The sequence below is a fragment of the Cibotium barometz genome, chromosome 20 (genome assembly GCF_041138505.1).
Source record: "Cibotium barometz isolate CiBa-2024 chromosome 20, ASM4113850v1, whole genome shotgun sequence".
NCBI lineage: Eukaryota > Viridiplantae > Streptophyta > Polypodiopsida > Cyatheales > Cibotiaceae > Cibotium > Cibotium barometz.
The window spans coordinates 30,533,297-30,557,305 of NC_141065.1; the positions used below are offsets into that span (position 1 = coordinate 30,533,297).

General features: G+C 42.9%; 1 pseudogene; it reads right to left on the reverse strand.

The window, feature by feature from the left end:
* The window catches only part of LOC147627779 (uncharacterized), a 41,149-nt pseudogene extending 23,364 nt beyond the window's left edge, over positions 1-17,785 (reverse strand).
* Positions 17,786-24,009: the final 6,224 nt, after the last annotated feature.

The following is a 24,009-nucleotide window of genomic DNA, read 5'->3' on the forward strand; positions in this document are numbered from 1 at the left end:
GGTACCCTGAAGATAACGAAAAATGCGTTTGACTGCTTGTCAATGCTTTGTGCCTAGGCTGTACATGAATTTGCAACACAATCATCCCAAAAGATATGTCTGGCCTCGTGTTACCCAAGTAAATGAGACATCCCATTGCCTGGCTACAAATGAGACATCCCACTGCGCCTGGTTGCAAATGCCAGCCTCAAAAGGCTCTCCAATAATATCATGCATAGTAAGCCATACACCTGGTTCTACTGGAGTAGAAATGGGCTTACATTCATCCATGTGAAACCTTTTTAGCAAACTTTTTATGTACTTAGTTTGCTGTGCATAATAATGCCATCATCTATATGCATAAACTGTATGCTGAGATAGTAGTGTAAAGGCCCCAAATCTGACATCAAATTCAGCTTTCAAATTCAGCTTTGAAATCTGAAATTTGTGCTTTGCTAGTACCTGTAATGAGCATGTCATCTACATACAAGATGACTATGAGAATATCGGCATCGAATTTCTTCACATACAATGTGCTTTTAGCTGGACTATTCACATAACCTTGGCTGGTTAGATGAGCATGTATTTTATCATACCAAGCTCTTGGAGCTATACAATGCTTTGTGTAACCTACATACTTTATGTTTCTCCAGGAACTACAAAACCAATGGGCTGATTTACATATACTTCCTCCTGTAAATCCCCATTTAAGAATGCAGTTTTGATGTCCAATTGATGCATTTTCCATCCTTTATGTGCAGCCAATGCAATCACTGATCTTATTGTGGTCATTCTTGAAGTGGGAGCAAAAGTCTCCTCATAATCTATTTCCTTTTTTTGGGAGTAGCCTTTAGCCACAAGTCTTGCTTTGTACCTGTCAATAGTACCATCAGACCTCCTTTTGACTTTGTACACCCACTTTGTTCCAATGACATGCTTGCCTTTAGGCAATTCCACAAGATCCCAAGTATTGTTCTTCATGATAGAAGAGATTTCAGCTTGCATAGCTTGCAACCAATGCTCATTCTCATGTGCTTCTTCAGAAGAAGAAGGCTCTTCTGAGTCAAAGAGACCACCCATTGCTAATGCAGACTCCCCGCGATGTATATTCAAAGCATGGCTGGAACTAGCCCTTGTTCTACCTGTGAGAGTGGAGCTACAAGTTTGCTTTCTTGCAAAGTTTTCTCAGCAACCATCTTGGCACTGACTTGGCTGTGTCTATGGCTGTTTGCTCTTCCCTGACAAGATCTTCCACTTCTTCTATAGAAGGGGGCTGAATGGCTGGCTGTTCCACATGTTCTACATGAGGGTTTTCTTGTGTAGGGGCTGGCTAATCTGAATCCCCCCTAATTGCAATGGGTAATAGTCCATCAAACATGTCCCTGTATGCCTGTATCATTACTTTTATACAAGCTATACATGGGCTATTCTGAATTTTCAGAAAATACCACATCTCTACTGACAAAAATCCTTCGTGTTGTTGGATTATAAAGATGGTATCCTTTGCTCTCATTGCTGTAGCCCACAAAAATGCATTTCATTGCTTTGTCATCTAGCTTTGTTCGGAGTTGTTCTGGCACATGTGCATATGCCAAACACCCAAATGTACGCATATAATCCACTGTTGGCTTTCGGCTATACCAAGCCTCAAATGGTGTTATGGTTTTCAAAGCTTTTGTTGGACACCTGTTCAACACATGAGTTGCACACATTATAGCTTCCATCCAAAATTTGTGAGGCAACTTTTGTGCTTTCACCATGCATCTTGTCATCTCCATGAGAGATCTATTTTCCCTTTCAGCTATACCATTCTACTGCGGTGTATAAGGGCACAGTACATTGGTGTTTGATGCCCTTTTGAAGTATATAATCCTTGAATGCATTTGACATGTATTCTCCACCTCTATTTGAGCGGAGTGTTTGGACTTTACATAATCCACACATATTTTCAGCCATTGCTACAAAGTGTCAAAAGCATGTAAACACATCTGCTTTCGCTTTCAAGGGGTAAGCCCAAGCAAACTTGGAGTAGTCATCAATGAATGTGACGAAGTAAAGATGCCCCCCTATGGATGGTGTTTGCATTGGACCACATACATCACTATGTATGAGCTGTAATTTACTTTTAGCTCTAACAGCTCCATCTTTGGGGAATGGTTTTTGTTGCATCTTTCCCAAAATACACCCCTCACATACATGTCTTGTTGGAGACTCAAGAGGCGGCATATTATCAACCATATGATGCTTCTGCATAAGCATCAAACTCTGAAAATTTACATGCCCAAAACGAGCATGCCATAGCTCTGCATCATGCATAGTAGGAGTGTGGGCAGCCACTGTATTTGCATCATAAGTACGCTTGTCATAGCTGTCCAGCTTATACAAGCCTTTGTATCGTGTTCCAGAAGTGACTATTTCACCCTTTGATGGGTCTTTTACCAAACACTTCCCATCTTCAAATTCAACCTTTAAACCTTGGTCGTTTATGGCTGAGACGAAGAGCAGATTTTTCTTTCTCCCTGGAACATACAATACATTTTTCATACATATATTGGCACCATTGGCTGCAATAAGTATGACATTGCCAATTCCCTTTACTGGATATGTGGTATGATCTGCACATGATATAGTAGTGTGGCCATTTGAAGCATAAACCAAGTGCTGAAATACATCTTTGTATGAAGTGATGTGGCTTGAAGCACCACTATCAAAATACCATGATACATCGTGTCTGTCAGATGCAATGGAAGACATATCATTGTCTGAAGCACTTGGTGTGCCACTAGTGCCATGTGACCAAAAAGTGTACTCTTCCTGGATTACATTAGCTGATTACTGTGCTTTGTCATCAGAAGAGTCTGCTACTGCATTGCCTGCTTCTTTCCTTTTCTCTTTTGTAATCTGCTTCTTACATTCACTGATGTAGTGTCTAGGCTTATGGTGGCAGTAGTGACATTTGCCCTTATTTTTGGGCTTGTTTGCATCCCCTTTGTCAGACTTTTCACCACCAGAAGAGGGTTGTCCCCATGACTAGCCTTGCTAGACTGTTGTCCCCCATGCTTAAAGCTCTTTGCTTTACCCTTATCCTTGGCTGTAAATGCCTTGTCTCCACCACGATTGCTCGATAAGTTTGCTCTTGTTTGCTCTTCTTGCAAGAGTAAATCCACCAGCTCTTCAAAAGTGACAGGATCACCACCTCCTCTCATTGAGAGGTTGAGAGAGGTGTGAAAGCCCAAGTAAGAAGGTGGCAAAGAATGAAGAGTGTTGGTGACCATCTGTCTGTCTGGGATAACCTCATCAATGTTGAGCAATTGTTCCTGCAAATCTTTCACTTTGGTGAGATGATCTGCCACGGAGTCACCCTCATCCATAGAAAGAAGATCCAATTGCCTGTTCAAGAAGGCAACTCTTGCTTCGTTGCGTACCTCATACATTGCTTCCAATGTGTCCCATGCAAGATTCGATGTCTTGCAAGAACGAATGTGCGGAATAATAGTCCTTTTCATTGAAAAGGCTATCAATGACATGGCCTGTGCATCTCTAGAGTCCCATCTCTTCTGCTCTTGTGTGGGAGTAGGTTCTACATCAGGAGCTCTTTGAGCACCTCCCCTTTGAGGCATGGTTGGCTGTATGGTAAGTGGGCGTGTGTCATTCACCACACACGATGCCCCAAAGCCCTTTGGCTACCAGTAAATTACGGATCATGAAACTCTAGAGGGAGTAGTTAGATCCATCCAACTTGTCCTCTTGGGTGAGCACACCAAATACATCTGTAGCATTTTGAGCCATGTCAACAAAATATACCTGCAAGCAAACCAAGCACCAATGTGCACTGTTAGGCAACCAAATGTCATGTGCAAATGTTTGCCTGCAAACTGAAGCAAGTGTAAACCTGCACCAAATTGTCCAATTACACACAATGTGTATACATACGCGACAAATCACAGTTGTAATGCCCAATTATATGATCCAGTCTGAAAAGCCCCAATTTTTATGCACTCCAATCGCTTCAATGTGCATTTAATTGGCCAATTTTCACAAAAGCCCCAAATTTTTGCAACTCAAAAAGGCTCAATTTGCTGATTTTGACCTCAATTTGGAAAACCCCCAAATTGCAATTTTCCAATTTGGCCTGAAATTGAGAAATCCCCCAAATTGCCTGTACCACTTGCAACTTTTCTTTGAATCTGACCTACACAGAAGTGTCTGCAAAATTTGTATATTTTAATGCATATTTTCACTCACATGAAAAGTACCTGCAGGCGAGGACAGTACGGATGGTACGTGTATTGTAGGTGTTAGTCGGGGAGCACACAGAGGCGGAGAAGAGTGGCATAGGCATGCAGAGGTGTTTGAGTACCAGCAGCCAGGTGCACAGAGCCAACGGGCTAGGCAGAGGCGGTGCACAGAGCCGACGTGCTAGGCGAAAGCGGCGCTAGCAGGCGACGCTGGTGCGCCAAGAACCCGGCGGGACGGCGGAGACCTGTCCCCTAGTATCGCAGCCGGTCGGGCTGGGCAGCGGTGGGTGTCTGCGCAGTAAGAACACCAGCCGGGCTGGGCGGAGGGGACTGCCTGCACACTCGCATCGTCGATAGAGCTGGGTGGTGCCGGCGGCGGTGGAGAACTGGCCACTAACGAAGCCGATTGGGCTGAGCGGCAAAAACCAGGCGATGAATGGAATCTGTGTTTTTGACAAAAATGTTGAGATATCGAGCTCGTCTAGTGAGGCAGTGGACACTGATGACCCGCCTAGGGGATAGGCCCCACACTTACACCACTGGCATGGTTGGTGAGATCATGGGTGATATGCGGCCAGTGGGATGACAAGCTGTGTGACAGCCATTCTAGAGACTGGCATAGTTATAGCGCCAGCTCATTTAGTCGGGTTCACACTATAGAGAACTCGTGTATGTATTGGTTGAGTACCTTTCATATTATGAGTACTCTTATCTTGTATATGGTGTGTTCAGTGTTGAGTGAAGAAGAAGAAGATTTCAGCCTCTCACCTTGTGTGTTCTCTATTAGGGTTTTGTGAGTGTGTGTGTGCTTGCAAGAGCTCAAGCTCTCTTCCCCCCTGCATCTTTTCATGGTATCAGAGCTTGGTTCGTGCTAAGGGCTGAGCAACAAGCAAGAGAACCACAGGAAGCGGTACGAGGGTAAGAGCTGCAACTACTCTTCCCTATTTGTGTTGGTGACTACACCCTTGTCGGGAGCTCTACGGGAGGCACCGGCAACGATCTCTGATTGAGGAGCTTTCTTCGTGGGAGTAGAGCTATAGGGCAACTATTCTGTCCTATCGGACTAAATTTCCTGGGCCGAAAACGCGTTTCAGGTGCGTTTGGACCTCCGTTTTTCAGAAAGTAGGCGATTTCGAGCACTGCGGGTAAGTCATCGACGATTCTCTGCAGAACTCTGTTTTAAGAACTGCAAGAAGACAGATTGACTGTGCAGACATTGTGGGTGTTGCAAAGAGGTCAACAGTTGCCATTGAGTGTATGTATGCACATTGAAGTCACTGGTTGTGACATTTGAGAGTATTACAGTACTGCTGCAGGAAATACAGCACTTTGTGCAGGACAAACCAGAGTGCTGTTTCTGGTAAAATTGTGTGTTTGGCAAGATGTCAAATGATGGGATAACCCAGATTGTGGCTGAGAAGCTAGATAAGAATAACTTCCATGCTTGGAGGTTCAGGTTGACGAATTTCCTGATGGGAAAGGGCTATTGGGACTACATAGAAGGTGAGCATGAAGAAGCACCGGAGATGCCGGATATAAATCCAACTGTTGCAGATGTGAAAGAGTTTAAAGACTGGAACCAAGGAGCCAGGAAGGTTATGTATTGGCTATCCACCATTAGTATACAGGACACCATGATTGGGCACATTCAGGATGCCAAGTCCCCCAAGGAGGCGTGGGACACCTTGGTAAAGCTTTATGAAACAAATACCAAGGCATGCAAGATACAGTTGAAGAATGAACTTCATACTGTGGAGAAAAAGAGCATGTCTGTGAATGACTATACGTTGAAGATAAAGGGTATTGTGGAATCCCTTGCATCTATTGGTGTGTCAGTAGATGATGATGATAAGGCGGAAGTCTGTCTACGTGGTCTCGGGCCACAATACAAGGCGTTCAAGACGTCTATTCAGACTCGGGAAAATATTCCCAACTTTACAGATTTGGTGTCTGTGTGTTGATTATCGAAGAGAAGAGCTTGGGTGAAAGACCAATAGTCTTCACAAAGCAAAAACAGTTCAGAGCAATAGGCCTTCTACACGAGTTCAGGAAGAGGACGAGGTAGAGGAGGCCGTGGACGCGGTCAAGGAGGTGGCCGAACAGGTAATCAGAATTATGGCCAGCAGAAGCAGCAACAACAACAACACTCCCAGAATCAACAACAACAACAACAACAACACGCAGGTGGAAGAGGCAAATTCAGAGGCAGGGGGAGTCAAAGAGGCCGTGGAAATTGGCAAAGGCAATATAATGATGCACGTGAATGCTATTATTGTGGTAAGCCTGGACATGTGCAGGCAGAATGCTATAAGAAGCAGGCTGACATGCAAAATGGGAAAGTGCAGCAAAACAACTATGTATCCTCAAGCAGAAATAATGAGGATAATGAAAGGTTGTTTGTTATGCAGCATGTCGTGAATGCCATGTCTGAAAATGTTGATGCAGCACAAAAAGATGATGTATGGTATGTGGATTCGGGTGCTTCAAACCACATGACAAGTCATGGGGAGTGGTTCATGGAGATAAAAAACCTGGAAAGACCAGGTTTTGTGGAAACAGGGGATGACACTGCTCATCCAATTGCCCATGTTGGAGATGTGCCATTGTCTATGCAGGATGGCAAAGTGAAGTACCTTGCAGATATACTTCACGTTCCAAACATAACAAAGAATTTGGTTTCAGTTGGCCAGATGATTGAGTAGGGTTTGTAGGTTCAGTTTAACCCTGATGGTTGTTATGTTTCAAAGACTTTAAAGACAAGTGCAGGTTGGTTGCAAAAGGCAACAGAGTGGGCAGAATGTTTACGTTGAATGTAGACATGCTTGAGATGAGTGCTGCGATGTTTGCAAATGGTTCAGGAATTGTTGCAGACACAGACCTTTGGCATAAAAGGATTAGACATGTGAATGTGCAGACTTTGAAGTCTATGCAGACTAAAGGAATTGTGATAGGGCTGCCAAAATTTAAAGTGGAAGGTATGCAGAAAATATGTGAAGCATGCCAATTTGGGAAGCAAACAAAGCATGTGTTTCCACGTAACAGATATGTGAGCAGAAATGCACTAGATGTTGTGCATTCAGATGTATGGGGTCCTATGAAGACCATATCTATGGGAGGCTGCAGGTATTATGTGACATTTATTGACGATACCCACACAAGGAAAGTGTGGGTATACTTCATGAAGGAGAAGAGTGAGGTGTTCACTCACTTTCAAAATTTCAAAGTTTTGGTTGAAAAGCAAACAGAAAAATATGTAAAGTGCCTAAGGTCAGATGGAGGGGGAGAGTACTTCTCCAATGAGTTCTCTGAATTTCTAAAGAAGAATGGTATTCAGAGACAGTTTACATGCAGATACACTCCGCAGCAAAATGGAGTTGCTGAGCGGAAAAACAAGCACATTGCTGAGATTGCGCGAGCATTGATGGAAAAGAAGAATATGCCGCATAGCTATTGGGATGAGGCTGTTTCTACAACAGTATACATCATGAACAGGACTCCAACTGCAGCCATACATGATGTAACTCCAGAGGAGAGGTTTACTGGCAGAAAACTAGATTTGTCTCATCTGAAAGTCTTTGGATGCATTGCATATGTGCATGTGCCAGATGAGCTGAGAACTAAGCTGGATTCGAAAGCTGAAAAATGTGTGTTTATTGGATATTCCCTTGAGCAAAAGGGATACAGGTGTTATAACCCTGCTACACGTGAGTTGAGGGTAAGGGATGTTGTCTTTGATGAGATGAGAAGCTGGTATGCTGCTGAAAAAGAAGCTATTGGGACTGATGTGAGTGGAAGTGTGGTTGCACAGAATGCAGGTCAGCAATCAGAGTCTTTGAGTGGACCAGGAGAGTCCTCATCTAGTGGGTCTATTGATAGACCATGGAGTGGCAGGCTGCGTCATAATACCAGTCCTGCAAATGTGATTAGTACATCACATAAAGAAAAAGAGAAAGTGGTTGAGCCCCTTGGTATGCCTGACATTTTTGCAGGGCATTCTCATGTTGATGGAGAGTCTAGTGGCTCATATATGAGCCTTGATGAGGAGCTTGGGATTCCAGCTATGAGAACACCTGGTGTAAAGAAGGCTATGGAAGCCATGAATGCAAAGTTGTGAAGATCTGGGAGAGTGAAAAACCCTATGCAGAGATTTACATATGATGGTTATGTGGCACATCATTATGCATATATGGCAAAGGTTGTGCAGGTTGTAGAGCCCACATGCATTGATGAGGCTGTTGGAAATGTGTGTTGGGAGAAAGCTATGGATGAGGAGATGGATGCACTATATGGAAATGAGACTTGGGATTTAGTGCAATTGCCTGAAGGCAAGAAAACCATTGGATGCAAGTGGGTGTACAAAGTAAAACATAACAGTGACGGAAGCATAAACAGGTATAAGGCTAGGTTGGTAGCCAAAGGATATGCGCAGACATATGGCATTGATTATGAGGAAACTTTCAGCCCAGTTGCCAAGATGGCAACAGTGAGAGTTGTGATAGCAGTGGCTACATCAAAGCAATGGTCTTTACATCAGATGGATGTAAAGAATGCATTCTTGCATGGGGATTTGCAAGAAGAGGTGTATATGTTGCAGCCACCTGGTTATGAGGATGTGGGTCACCCCGAGCATGTTTGCAGGCTGAAGAAAGCCTTGTATGGCTTAAAACAAGCACCCAGATCATGGTCTGACAAGATTTTTGAATATCTTGTCACTATTGGCTTTCATGTAGCCAATGCAGATTTCTCGCTGTATGTGAGACATGGTGATAGAGGGGTTGTGCTTGTTGTCATCTATGTAGATGACTTGATCATTACAGGGGACCATGATGCAGAGATCTTTGATGTAAAGATCTTGCTTAGACAGAAGTTTGAGATGAAGGATCTGGGGGAGCTCAGATATTTCTTGGGCATTGAGGTGATTAGGTCACCACATGGTATTGGATTACTGCAGAGACAGTATGGCTTGGACATGTTGTCCAAGTATGGTATGACAGGCTGTAAGCCTATCTCTGTGCCATTGGATCAAAATGGCAAGTTGAGTGCAGACTCAGGAGAGATCTTGGAGGATCCTACTATGTATAGGCGCATAGTAGGAAGCTTGATATACATGACGATCACCAGGCCAGATTTGAGCTATGCTGTTGGGTTGGTGAGTCAGTTTATGCAGGTTCCATGAAAATTGCATTTGGATGCATTGAGACGCATACTGAGGTATGTGAGGTCTACTTTGCATTGTGGACTATTCTATGAGACTGGGACAGAGATATGTGTACATGGGTACACAGATGCTGATTGGGCTGGTAGTATCTCAGATAGAAGATCTACCAGTGGATTCATGTTTTCTTTGGGGAGTGCTGATGTGACTTGGAGCAGCAAGAAGCAGCCTACGGTTGCTCTATCCAGTACAGAGGCCGAGTACAGAGGAGCTGCCATGGTGGCATGTGAGGTAGCTTGGTTGAGAAAGCTACTTGCAGATTTGGGTCTATCAGTGATAGACAAGTTGTCATTTTCTGTGACAACATTAGCAGTATACAGTTGGCCAGGAACCCAGTCTTTCATGCTCGCACAAAGCATATAGAGGTCCACTATCACTTCGTCAGAGAGAGGGTTTTGGCAGGAGACCTTGACCTTGTTTATGTCAGCACAGAGGATCAGGTAGTTGACATCTTCACCAAAGCATTGGGTACAGAGAAGCTCCGCAGATTCAGGGCTTCGCTTGGTGTACATGAGATGGAGTTGAGCTCGAGGGGGAGTGTTGAGATATCGAGCTCGTCTAGTGAGGCGGTGGACACTGATGACCTGCTTGGGGATAGGCCCCACACTTACACCACTGGCATGGTTGGTGAGATCATGGGTGATATGCGGCCAGTGGGATGACAGGCTGTGTGACAGCCATTCTAGAGACTGGCATAGTTATAGCGCCAGCTCATTTAGTCGGGTTCACACTATAGAGAACTCGTGTATGTATTGGTTGAGTACCTTTCATATTATGAGTACTCTTATCTTGTATATGGTGTGTTGATGAGTGTTGAGTGAAGAAGAAGAAGAAGATTTCAGCCTCTCACCTTATGTGTTCTCTATTAGGGTTTTGTGAGTGTGTGTGTACTTGCAAGAGCTCAAGCTCTCTTCCCCCCTGCATCTTTTCAAAAAATTTACCGACGGAATTCCACAGTCAGCTACTACAGGCCCTGGATTGAAGCTCTGATACCAATTGTTGGTGTTGGACTCACACACACACAAACCTGCGCATTAGGGTTAGGTGCAGGATGAAGAAGCTCACACATAGAAAATGAGAGAGAGAGAGAGAGAGAGCCAAAAGTGTGGTGGCCACAAAATGCAAGTCAACCCTTGCATGTGTGCCACATCCATATAATATAGAAGCACAAAATATTATATGTAGAGTGTCCTTTCACACTTGATATCCAAGGGAAAAAACCACATGGGAAAAAGTACCCTTGGTTGGCATGAACCAACACTCTTTTATAAGAAGATCCTGGGTGGTTTGATGCACTGTCATCAGGAGTGAGGTCATCTTCTCGGATGAGCTTTCCAGACCTTAAGTCTCGGGGGGTGCACTATATGGAAGCCCCTCCTACGACGTGCGTTCAAGGGGTATTTAAAAAACCCCTTATCTGTGAATTTTGAGCTAATAAAACTACCCCTTTTTCTTTATAGACTTACGGGTTTTTTTCCAAAGTACAATTAAAATACCCCTCTTGTAATTGTATTTCTGTAAATTTACCCAATATTTTGGATAAAAAAAACCCCACCTGATGATCGCACGTGGTAGACTTACATTTTTTGAGGTGCACCCCCCGAGCCTTAAGTGCATGTGATTGTGATTTAATAAGCTAATTTGCTATCCCAATTGAATTTTGGTAAGGTATTGTCGATATGATTTTTCTTTGTTTTCTATGGCTGTGAGACTGCAGATAACAGTTCATGTCGTGAGATGTAAGAGAATCATTCACATTATGAGATCCAAATTGTTCATGTCATGAAATAGTAAGTAGTTCATGTCATGAACTAATTTCTGCACTCTCACATGCTCGAAGATTACTTTGGATTTACAATTTAGCATTATGTTGATCTAATTTTACTGGTCTCCCTAATCCTAATCTAAAAATACTAGGTTCGTGAACTAAATTTGGTTACGTTATGAAATTACAAGTAACAGTTCACATCGTGCAATGGTAAATAGTTCACACCGTGTGAAAAGCTACGTGGTTCACATTGTGAGATCTAATTAGTTCATGCCGTGAGATGTCCAAGAATTGTTCACGTTGTCAGATTGAGGTGAGATCTAAATCGTTCAAGTTGTGAACTATATATAGTGTTTCATGTTGTGCTAGTTCATGGATTACAATTTTGTCGAACTTGTTGTGTCAGAGATGTCAAGATAAGATGACCTATTTTAGTAAGATAATCCCATGATTTGCGGCGTTGATTGGTTGCGAGAGTGGTTCACGCCATGCGATACCAGGAAGTATTTTGTCGTGAATTGTTTTCTTGCACTTTCACGTGTGAAGTTTCCACGTCGACAATAGAAGACAGGAATTTGGGTGCAAATTACCTATCCAAATGCTTCAAAATGATTGTGCTAGACATAAGGAATGTAATGCGAGTTCAAAACACAACCAATGGCTCCTTATTTTTTGTGATTTTTGTGGATTTTTTTGAAGAAACCAAAACAAACTATCACCCTGCTCGTTCACGTTTAGGAATTGAAAGGAAAAAAGATGTAGCCTTCCTCTAGGGTCACCCCACTACCCACTCACACAACAAAAATAACCAATTTCTCACAAACCTTCACTTTCACTCAAACCTTATCCATTCATCCCACATACACAATGCACTACCAGAATGCAAAGACAATGATGAAATTTGTGTAAGGGGAGCTGAAACTGAAAGAGGATGGAAGAAACAAAAGTGTTTCCCTGGCAGCAGTGCCAAAAATGTTATGGGCTACCACACCTCCAAGAAGGAACTCTATGCATTCACCTTTGGAAGAAGAAATAGAACACAATTGTTGTAGGGAACTTACCAATTCTTCAAGCTCATGTCCCTTGAGGTCTCCAAGATCACTTGAGAAGCTCCAATCCTCCAAACTTTACCTCCATGCTGTCACCGTAGAGTTGCTCACACCACCACACACAAGGCAATCTCTCACTCTCACTTCTCGACACAAGCATGCAAGCATACAAGTATAAAGAAGGGACATGTGCTAGAGTACTCTCTCACACTCTCTCTCTCAAGCAAAGCAAGAACTCTCATAGCACAAAGGGGGATTGTGTCTCTTCATTATGAGAAAATACCTTATATACAATTGGCCCTTATTCTCATGTGGATGCCCAAAACTTACTAATTAAGGCCTTGGGTGGCCAATTTCTCATAATGTTACAACCTTTATAGTGCCTTTGCATGATACTTATTAATGTCCTCAAATGGAGGAGCATAATTGTTAATCCTAATTGGGATTAATACCACGTAGGTCCATGTAGGTTCACAATTAGTGCTACTATTTGTAGGGTGTAGATGTGGTGTAAACTCATTGCTCTCACCTCCCATGGCCATCAGAGCTCATTTTGAGGCATGTTCTACCCCTCGTAATGTTAGGACAGGGTGTCCAATAGTATTAAAGTCTACCTACTCCATGTGTGGACCGTTCTGAGATCAATACCTTTTAGTTATCCTTTCCCCACTAAAGGATTGTGTGGGGAAGACATAATTTGAGCATATCAACTCTAGATTTATCGCGTTGTCGTGACGTGGGCGGTATCGCTGGGAAAGTACGAGACTTCTGGCTGTGAGAGTAGCTTCCAAAATCCTAGTAAGGAAACAGAATATATATCTCTTCAGGAGAAAACCTATAGGTATTTTTCAAACTCAATAGGACATTAGATCACACTAACTTATTTACAAACCTCCATGCCATTTACACATGTATCCCTACTCCTATGTGCTACACCTTAACAAGAAAGAGCTTACAGCTTTCTAGGTTGACAGATGAAATCATCCTTATTGGCTAGCTCGATGTCTGGAGACTACACTTGGAGGGGTGACTTTTTTTAGAACTTCTTTAGGTTGCTGAGGAGGCGATTGATGATGTGACCACCTTTACATTTTTGTTGAGGAAGGAGGCCTTGGCATTGGCAAAGCAAACAAGCGAGCCATCTTTGACCTAGAGGACGAGCATAGGTACTGCACAAGAGCATGAACTCCTACTTCTTTAACAATACGCCAAGCATTGCCCAAGTTGAACGTAAGGTTCCATAAAGCGCTTGCTCTGTAGTTTCGTGCACATCCTCTGCCTCAAAATAAGCCAGAGTTATTAAAGCTACAACCAATGCCTCTATGCCACCAGCGACTGCTATTGCCTCATGATTTCTATCGTCATTTCACGACTGACAGATTACATAGATCACCAAGCCTCTTGTCTGCCGCAGCGTCCCTCCTGAATCACCAACCTGGCGTCCTTTTTCCTGCACATACACCCGAGAGCCCCCCCCCGGTCTGCAGAATCCCCAGTCCTCTTCCCAAGGCCGTCCCAACACTCCCTTCTCCTCGTACAAGCTTCAGCAACATCTCCCTCTCTCAACGGCCAAAGGCTCACTCCGTAGAGAGCACGGCCACCCCCAGCCTCCAACAGTGCATCTCATCATACAAACCCAGAGCCTCCTTGTTTTGCTCATTCCGAGTAAGAACAGAAATCACGGCATTCCAAGACACGATATCTCAAAAAGGCATTCTTTCAAAACCAATCCTTGCATCATGCATGCTCTCACATTTCCCAAACATGTTGAGAGGGGTGTCCCCTACTACAAGGTCTACCATAAGCATAAAACTCCATGATTCACACCACACTCATGTACAGAAGCTTCGAGACCTGGCTCAGCCTCAACTCGTCTTATTGAACCTCATTTACAATATGAACATATGTACTTAGGCATCATATAATGACTCAAGTCATGGCACTTAATCCCATGCATCTGGATTTGCATTTAATGGCCTCATATGCATGGTTTCACACCATAGACGTCCCATGGCACGACATCCACCCCCTCTAAACTTGCACATCCTCTGGTATGTGCCAAATCATCATCAAGATCCACATATATCTGGATGTCGTCTTCATCTTCTACATTATCAGGGAGATCATCCTCTTCCTCTTCAGCCATACCCATGCTATCACTATCAAGCCTCTCATCCTGAGTCTCCTGTGAATCAAAAGGATCACTGTCATGCCTTCTTTTAAACATCTTGATCCTTTTGCCTGCTACAAGATTCTTTATCTCTGTTCCATCAAGCTCACATAGGGTATACGTGGCATTTCCATGCACATGCTTGACAATGTAAGGGCCAAACCATCTTTTTGCAAACTTTCTTTGAACAGTAAACTGGTTGTCAAGGCTACTATTATACATTAGGACCCAATCACCTTCTTCAATAGGTTTTGGCCAGAGTCTGTGTCTTCTATCAAATCTTTCTTTATTTTTCAACCTTGCATCTTTCAATCGAGCTTTAGCAAGCTCTACATCTTCAGGCCTCCTCTCCAGCTGCCTTATTCGCAATGCAAGGAGGTCTTCCCTCTTCAATCCTTCCACCCAGGGTAATACATTCCAAGTTGGAACTACTTTTTCAACTGGCATTACTGGCTTCTGACCATACATTAATTCTGCAGGCATGTATCCTGTCTGAGCTATGAGTTGTACGGTCAGCCCACAAAGCATATGGTAGCAGCCTTGGCCACTCTCGCATTCTTTCTCTGCATGCCTTAGCCAAAGCTTTAATGATTGGAGGATGTCCTCGCTCACTTTTACCATTGCCCTCAGGGTTGTAAGCACATGTTAGGGCCAGTTTGATGCCAATTCTAGAGAAGAATTCCCTTGCTTCTTCAACATCTAGCTCACCCCTATCAGCTGTTATTTTCCCAACACAACCATACCGGCAAATCACATCTTCCAAGAGAAATTTGCATACTGTTTCTGTACTCTTTGTTCTAAGAGCACGCCCTTCTACCTGATTTGTCAAATCTTTGTTCTAAGAGCACGCCCTTCTACCCGATTTGTCAAATCTTCTCTTGCAAGTGCTATGTACCGCATCTGCCAAATTCCCAAGGGCATTGTAACTAGATCCACTACCGATTTGTAGTGCATGGCAGGTGGGTAGGTTGGTTGCAAGCCATCACGATGTCGCACATTTGAGTACATTTGACATACCATGCATGTTTCCACATATTGGGAAATATCCTTGTACATTCCTTTCCACCAATATCTTTCCTTTATTTTGGTAAAGGTGGCCCACACACTTCGATGTCCAGCCCAGAGACTCTCATGGAATTCTTTCATGAGCTTCCCTTGAGTCTCTTTATCACATATGACTCTCTGTGGCATAGCATTCCTCTGCTTTTTAGGATGCTTCCACAGGTACCCATCCTTTAGAAAATACCCATATGCTTTTCTGCGGATCCTCTTGAATTCTAAGTCAGACCAATTTTCCTGCCTTGTCAAGGTACTCAAGTATTGGCCAATAAGCAACCAATCTCTTTCATACATTTCCTCAGTAAAAGACTCAAGTGCATTTGATAAGCAAGTATGGTCCCCTTTTGCATATGCAATAGTATAGAACTTTGTACCTACATCATCAGTGTCACTAATCATCCCTTCTTCATCTTCATACCTGGCTCTTGATAGCATATCTGCAACTGGGTTATCTTTTCCTGCAATATGCTCAAACTCAGGATTTAGTGACTTGATATAGGCAATCCACCTAAGCATAGCAATATCTGGAGTGGTGCAGCTTGCAATCATCCCAAGGAGTGGCAAGCAATCAGTTTCCACAAGTACAGATGCCCCAATAAGATATTCTTTTTCACATTTTAGAGCAGTGACTATTCCCCATAACTCCCTCTTGATCTGTGGATATTTTCGTTGACGAATGCTTAATACCTTTGCTCCAAATCTGATTACATACCTGTGATCATCCTCATCATCTTGCCCTACTGCCCATCCTATCCCAGTAGGACTAGTATCAACTGTAACAATCACAGGCCTGCCACACTCATAATCTGCCTTCCTTAGAGTAGGTGATGATTGGAGCAAATATTTCAGCTTCTTCCGCATAGCTTTAATATGTGCTGCACTCCACAAAAATTTTTGATTTTTCCTCAAAAGTTGATAAAGAGGATCTGCTACATGTGCATAATGTGGGATCCATATAACATAAAAGACACATGCACCAAGAAATCTCCTCAGCTCTGTAACATTAATGCATATCTCTTTCATTCTTTGTATTGCATCTATCTTGGCTGGACAAGGTCGGCGTCCATTAGTACTACAAAGATGCCCCACGATTAGCACTTCACCAACCCCAAACACTGATTTCAATCCAGACAAAGTAAGATTCACCTCTTCAAGCCTAGATAGAATTTTATCACAATCCTTTATATGATTTGCCACAAACTTGCGGCACCCTTTTGAATCCAAATCCCCATCTTTATCTTTTTCATCACAGCCTTTTATGGGCACATCATCCAGAAAAGGCATAGTTATTTGTGGTATGAAGTCTCGCAAGACTTTATTCATTCCATTCATCATATGCGCCACTGAGTTGGTGGCTCCCTGTGCTAAGGTACACATCCTTACCAATCCCAAAGGAGTTTTCATTGTGGTCAAGTCCCTGCTTTGTATATCTAGCTGGAATTGATCATATCCCGAATACAGATCACCCATAGAGTATATAGCTTTCCCTGCAAATGCTTCTGCAAACTCGTCCACAATCGGACCTGCTCCCACATTCCTGATTGTGACCTTGTTTACAGGTTGCATGTCTTGAATGAAGCGCAATGCTCCATTTTTCTTTGGCACGGTAAACCATCTGTTGGAGTATGGAGCGCATGATGGCTCCAAAATTCCCATCCTGATCTTTTCTTTTAGTAATTCCATCAGCTTTGGCAAGAGAGCCTTTGGTACTGGAATCGGCCGCCGCAGGTTCTAGGGCACATGTGGAACAGTGAAGATCACCATTGGCGCTGTTATGCTTGGATCAACACAGCCTATCTCATGCGGCTGAAAAGCAAAGGCCTTCCCATGTTTTACAAGCATCTCCTCAAAGCATTCCTTTTCAACTGGCAACAGAAAATCCTTTTTACCAATCTTCAGCTCTTTTAGGGTTTCCTGTGTAAACTTATGCCCAATTTTCTTCGGATCTCTGAGATTCGGTTGCATAGAGGCTTCATCTATCTTCTCCTTGCTTTCTGGTGGCAGGGGCAAGGCAACTGGTTTCACCTTCTTTGCAACCGTTTTATATTTTGTATCAACTCGAGCATCTGTCCCACAATACATACCTTTGCATTCCACTTCTTCAAATTCCTTGATTACATCATACATACCCACAGACGATACTTTCACCATCTCATTCCCACCCTGCAAGCATGAACATTCCATGGCACAAAGCTCACCCATAGTATCCACAAATGACACCTCATCAAGGACACCTGATATAAACTCATCCTTCTCCAAAAGACCACACTGTTCAAAACCTTTTTGTACCCTTACATTTGGACACATTGCATAGAGCTCTCCAGATGAGTTATTAGCTGCTTTAATCATCCACCCATGATCTACATCCATTGGCCACTTACATTTGTTGTAGAGATTTTTAGCCATAAGATTTATTTCAGACCCATGGTCAATTAGAGCGACATACGGCTCTTCCAAGTCACCTATCTTGACAAGGGTTTCAGTGGTGGCCCTTGCCCAATGGCTCCTGGAGTAATGACTCTTTGTAAGAACTTATTTTTCATCATCCTCATCCACAAAGCGTACTTGTCGTGCCCCTTCAGCAGAGTGATTACATTCCACCACATTCTCTCTCTCTTCCTTTTGTTGTACCTGTACTCCATGAGTCTTAGAAGTGCTTGCCTCCCCTTGTAATGGAATAGACTCAATTATGGACTACCTTTTCCTTCCTATAATATCAATTATCTCATCATGGAATTCTTTCTTTGCAATCCCCAAGACTTTCCCTAGTGTAAATTCCACCCTACTATTTAGAATCCTCTCTTCAAGCACCTTTTTGAGGTCTGTTTTGCGGCTTCAATATCAGATTGAAGCTTGTAGAGTGGACTTTTCCCTTTACCCTTCTCCTTCTCATGCTTCATTTTTGCTGGCACTTTTTCCATTGATACTTCCTGTGGAGGTCTGCTATGCGGCGGAGGCATATGTGATTGCCCAGGATCCTTCTTTTCACTACCATGGGTGACCCTTTTTGATGGCCCTCCTTCCTCATTTTCCCTCTTACGCTTTTCCTCTACCTGTGCCTCATTATTCTGGCATTTTGCAATGTAGGCATGAACAGATAAAGAATCCACAGGCTCTTCCCAGCCAGTCTCAAGACGTATACAGTCACCTGCCTCATGCAAAGCCTGCTTAGACACCTTCTTTGACGCAATTAGTTCCATTGTTGATGGCCAAAAATCTTCATTCTCATAATCTTCATCATTCTCAGATTCTTGCTTTGATTGACCAGCCTTTAACCCATAGGTTGCTGCCTCAACCATAGAGATGGCATGGCTAGCAGCCATATCCTCAACCAGCTTTTTCATCCCTCCTTTCCCAAAGTTTGTGCTTAATGGAAGACCAGTCTCTGTAAGATGGATTTTCCCATCTTTGAAAAACACAAGTTGATTTCTGAGGGCTTCCTTACAGCTAGCACAGTCTTTCTTTGCATGTTCTGGGTCATCACACCATATACATCTGAATGTAAACCCTTCTTTGCTTTGAGGCCTTTGCATAGAAGCCTGCCCTAATGGTAGCCCTTTTTCTTCAATCCTAGACATCTTCAGTTTTAGGTCTCGCATGCCCTTAATAAGCTCATCCATCGGCCCTTCTACCTTTGGGATTGCAGCAGGTTTTGGTAGATTCTCAGGGGTAACAGTTATAGGAGTTGCCGAGCTCATCATCATTTTATCCCTCCTTCGTTGCCGCTTTGCTAGCATGGTGACCGCATCCTCGACATCATTCCAGTCATTCTTTAGCCCCTACTCTGTATCCTTATCCTCGAGGAGAATTTCCAATTTTTCTTGGAGATCTTTCCCAGCTGCTTGTAAGAAGAGCTCTGTTTTTTCCCTGTCTAAGGTTGTGCGCTCTATCCTTGACAGCTGGGCATAGCGCTTCTCAAACTCTCTTAGCAACTCTGTGGCAGAAATTCCAATTTTGGGTTTTGTAACCCACTCCAAGAAAGTTTGCTTGGTCACCCGCTCGGAATCCTCCATGAAATAATCATCCTTCAAAGCAAGCATGAACTCCTCCCAATTTCTGCCACCATGTGCTGCCTGTAATCCTCTTATGTGCTCTCTTATTTCAGGAACACATACCAGCTCAAAGCTTCGAACCATATCCTCCTCAGTCACCCTGTTTAGCTCCATTTCCTTTGTGTAATTGCGCAGGTACTTTGTGATGTCTTTACCATCAAATTGATCCACCTTTTTCACGATTGACTGCAGTGCTTTAGTCGTGGAAATTTGCCCCCTCTCAGCCGCTTGCTGCTGTTGCATATACATAGTAAACATCTGAAACATTTGCATAACCCCAGGGTCAAAACGAACCCCCTGTCCCTCAGGATTCTTAGCCATAGCTTGCACTGTGTATTTCACTAACTCTCACCCCAGCAGTTTCACGTCGGGTTCACCAAAAAGCTGTCGTGACGTGGGCGGTATCGCTGGGAAAGTACGAGACTTCTGGCTGTGAGAGTAGCTTCCAAAATCCTAGTAAGGAAACAGAATATATATCTCTTCAGGAGAAAACCTATAGGTATTTTTCAAACTCAATAGGACATTAGATCACACTAACTTATTTACAAACCTCCATGCCATTTGCACATGTATCCCTACTCCTATGTGCTACACCTTAACAAGAAAGAGCTTACAGCTTTCTAGGTTGACAGATGAAATCATCCTTATTGGCTAGCTCGATGTCTGGAGACTGCACTTGGAGGGGTGACTTTTTTTAGAACTTCTTTAGGTTGCTGAGGAGGCGATTGATGATGTGACCACCTTTACATTTTTGTTGAGGAAGGAGGCCTTGGCATTGGCAAAGCAAACAAGCGAGCCATCTTTGACCTAGAGGACGAGCATAGGTACTGCACAAGAGCATGAACTCCTACTTCTTTAACAATACGCCAAGCATTGCCCAAGTTGAACGTAAGGTTCCATAAAGCGCTTGCTTTGCAGTTTTGTGCACATCCTCTGCCTCAAAATAAGCCAGAGTTATTAAAGCTGCAACCAATGCCTCTACGCCACCAGCGAGACTGCTATTGCCTCATGATTTTTGTCGTCGTTTCACGACTGACAAATTGCACAGATCACCAAGCCTCTTGTCTGCAGCGTCCCTCCTGAATCACCAACCTAGCGTCCTTTTTTCTGCACATACACCCGAGAGCCCCCCCCCCCCCCCCCCCCCGTCTGCAAAATCCCCAGTCCTCTTCCCAAGGCCGTCCCAACACTCCCTTCTCGTACAAGCTTCAGCAACATCTCCCTCTCTCAATGGCCAAAGGCTCACTCCGTAGAGAACACGGCCACCCCCAGCCTCCAACAGTGCATCTCATCATACAAACCCAGAGCCTCCTTGTTTTGCTCATTCCGAGTAAGAACAGAAATCACGGCATTCCAAGACACGATATCTCAAAAAGGCATTCTTTCAAAACCAATCCTTGCATCATGCATGCTCTCACATTTCCCAAACATGTTGAGAGGGGTGTCCCCTACTACAAGGTCTACCATAAGCATAAAACTCCATGATTCACACCACACTCATGTACAGAAGCTTCGAGACCTGGCTCAGCCTCAACTCGTCTTATTGAACCTCATTTACAATATGAACATATGTACTTAGGCATCATATAATGACTCAAGTCATGGCACTTAATCCCATGCATCTGGATTTGCATTTAATGGCCTCATATGCATGGTTTCACACCATAGACGTGCCATGGCACGACAGCGTAATGTTAGGACAAGGTGTCCAATAGTAAAGTCTACTTGCTCCATGTGTGGCCTATTATGGTATCAATAGTGTACTTTTTAGTTATGCCTTTTCCACTAAAAGATTATGTGGGGAAGACATAGCTTGAGAATAAATGTAAGAGATTTAGAATCTACTTTTCAAGGGCTTCCCAATGGTGAATGGCGTGTCACATGTGGGGGTTTTGATATAAGATATACAAGGTTTACCATGGCTCCCTTTTTTAAAAGAAAAGTGATGACATAGCTCTTCTTAGAGGGTCCTTTTCTCGTCCTTTTTAAGTCCAAATTTTCCTAATAGAACCATTATATATGATGAAGCAACTGTAGTGTGAATGACACATTGATAGAGAAAACTGAGAGAGAGGAGTGACTAAATAGAAGTTATAATTCAGAACACAGCTCCATGTAGATAGCAAGTAAGTTCTTAACGACAATTATCATCTCATTCTAGCCTAGGTTGGAGCAAGGAGAAATAGATGGATTGGTAGACTATATCAATCAAAGATAGGCCACACAACTCTTCCTCACCTTGATATGTTTGCTATTCCATTTCAAGTTGAAAACATTTGTGCTTGGACATCTCAATTTACTATGCTTAGAATTAGAGCAAATTGTTAAAGTTTTTTACTACTTTTCTATATCTCCAATCATGCAATAGTTTGATAGGGTTCTTGTTCATTCTCCATATGTGAACATAACCAACAAAGATGTGCTGATCATGCTAATCAAGATACACATTTTCATGCACATTAATAGTAAGAGAGACACAAAGATAGAGATAGAGGCACACAGAGAGAGAGAGAGAGAGAGAGAGAGAGAGAGAGAGAGAGATGTGTTCTACTATTTTCTATATTATTTAAAAGGAATTAAAATTGTTAAAAAACATACTATTTTGTCCTCCCCCCATATCTACCATTTAAAATGCTCAATTTGTATGGATCTGCTGATGATTAGACTGGGGAAGATTAGTAGAATGTGTAAAATTTGTTATGATTGTGAGAGGCCCATTAAATCAATTGTAATTTAATTCTAGAAATTGAATGTTGAATATAGAGTTGAAAACACAGATCTTGCCCATGCTCAATTTGTATGGATCTGCTAATGATTAGACTAGGGAAGATTAGTAGAATGTGTAAAATTTGTTATGATTGTGAGAGGCCCATTAAATCAATTGTAATTTGATTCTAGAAATTGAATGTTGAATATAGAGTCGAAAACACAGATCTTGCCCATGTTTTTGGCTTCGAGGAGTGGATAACTATGAGAGCACTCTAGAGCATTTGAGAGCTAGAGAGGGTGCTAATGACTAGAACTCTATCTTGATGGAGTGTCTACTTTCATCTTAGTATTTTTTTTTGTTTCATGCTTTTACTTTTAGAGGCATTTCATATTTGCTCATGTTTACATTTATTCTACCTCGATGATGTCTTTGTACTATATCAATGCGATTGATCTTGATTCTATCTTTGTACTTTACCATTGCTTGATGAGATTAATTATATTCTATTGATCATGAATCCATCTAAGTGTCTCTTTTATTTTGTATACCAACTTTGTTTTAAGATTTCATATCTTTTAAATTCCACACTGGGCACTACTTGATATACCAAACATCGTCCGATTGTTATGACCGAACTTTGCGAGCATGTGGGGGGGCTAAACCCAGAGTAGCTGGGCTAGCTCACATTTTGATGTGCTTAGTTGATGTTTATATCTTATGAGTTATGTATTTATTGTGGATCAATGCATTTTAGTTGATGTTTGGTATATCAGTTAGCACGCCCAGTGTGGAATTTTCAAGTCTATTAGTGCTTGAGAGGCCATGGAAAATCTTGCTCTTCCCCATGTCATCGTACCTAGACATCCTCCGATGGTAACCAAACTTTGCGAGCATGTGGGGGGGTCCCCACACATGCTCGTAAAGTTTGGTCACCATCAGACGATGTTTGGTATATTAATTAGCGCCAGTGTTGAATTTTCAAGTCTCTTAGTGCTCGAGAGGCCATGGAAAATCCCGTTTTTTCCCATGCCATCGTACCCAAACATTGTCCGATGGTGACCAAACTTTATGGGGCAAGCATGGAGATGACGTACGTAAAACCACTACTCAAGTGCAATCACCTGTAGAGAAATCAACCAATGAGAATGGGTTTGCAATAGAGGAGAAACCAACAGATAGAGATAGAGATAGAGAGAAAGATCTGTCATCTCACAGCACATGGACCGCCTCCTCCTGCAAAGCCTACAATTTAGGAAACCCATCTGTGTCATGCCTTCTATATTAACCTAGAATTTACATAATAAGATGTATGTTTGTTGATAGGAAAATACCCCTTCATGCCCTTTATATTGACCTAGAATCGATTTGACGCAATAGGATGTGTGTTTCATCGGTCCAATCGTGGCATCGAATAGGATTTGTTCAAAGTTTGGTCACCATCGGATGATGTTTGAGTATGATGGCATGGGAAAGAGTAGGATTTTCCATGCCCTCATGAGCACTAAGAGACTTGAAAATCCCCCCACATGCTCACAGAGTTTGGTCACCATCAGACGATGTTTGGGTACGATGGCATGGGGAACTGCGGGATTTTCCAGGCCCTCTCCAGAACTAAGAGACTTGAAAATTCAACATTGGGGTGCTAAAATGGATATACCAAATATTATCCTCTGATGGTGGTGAGACCAAACTTTGCGAGCATGTGGGGGAGGACCCCTGCCACAATTTATATACCAAACATCGTCCGCCGATGGTGACCAAACTTTGCA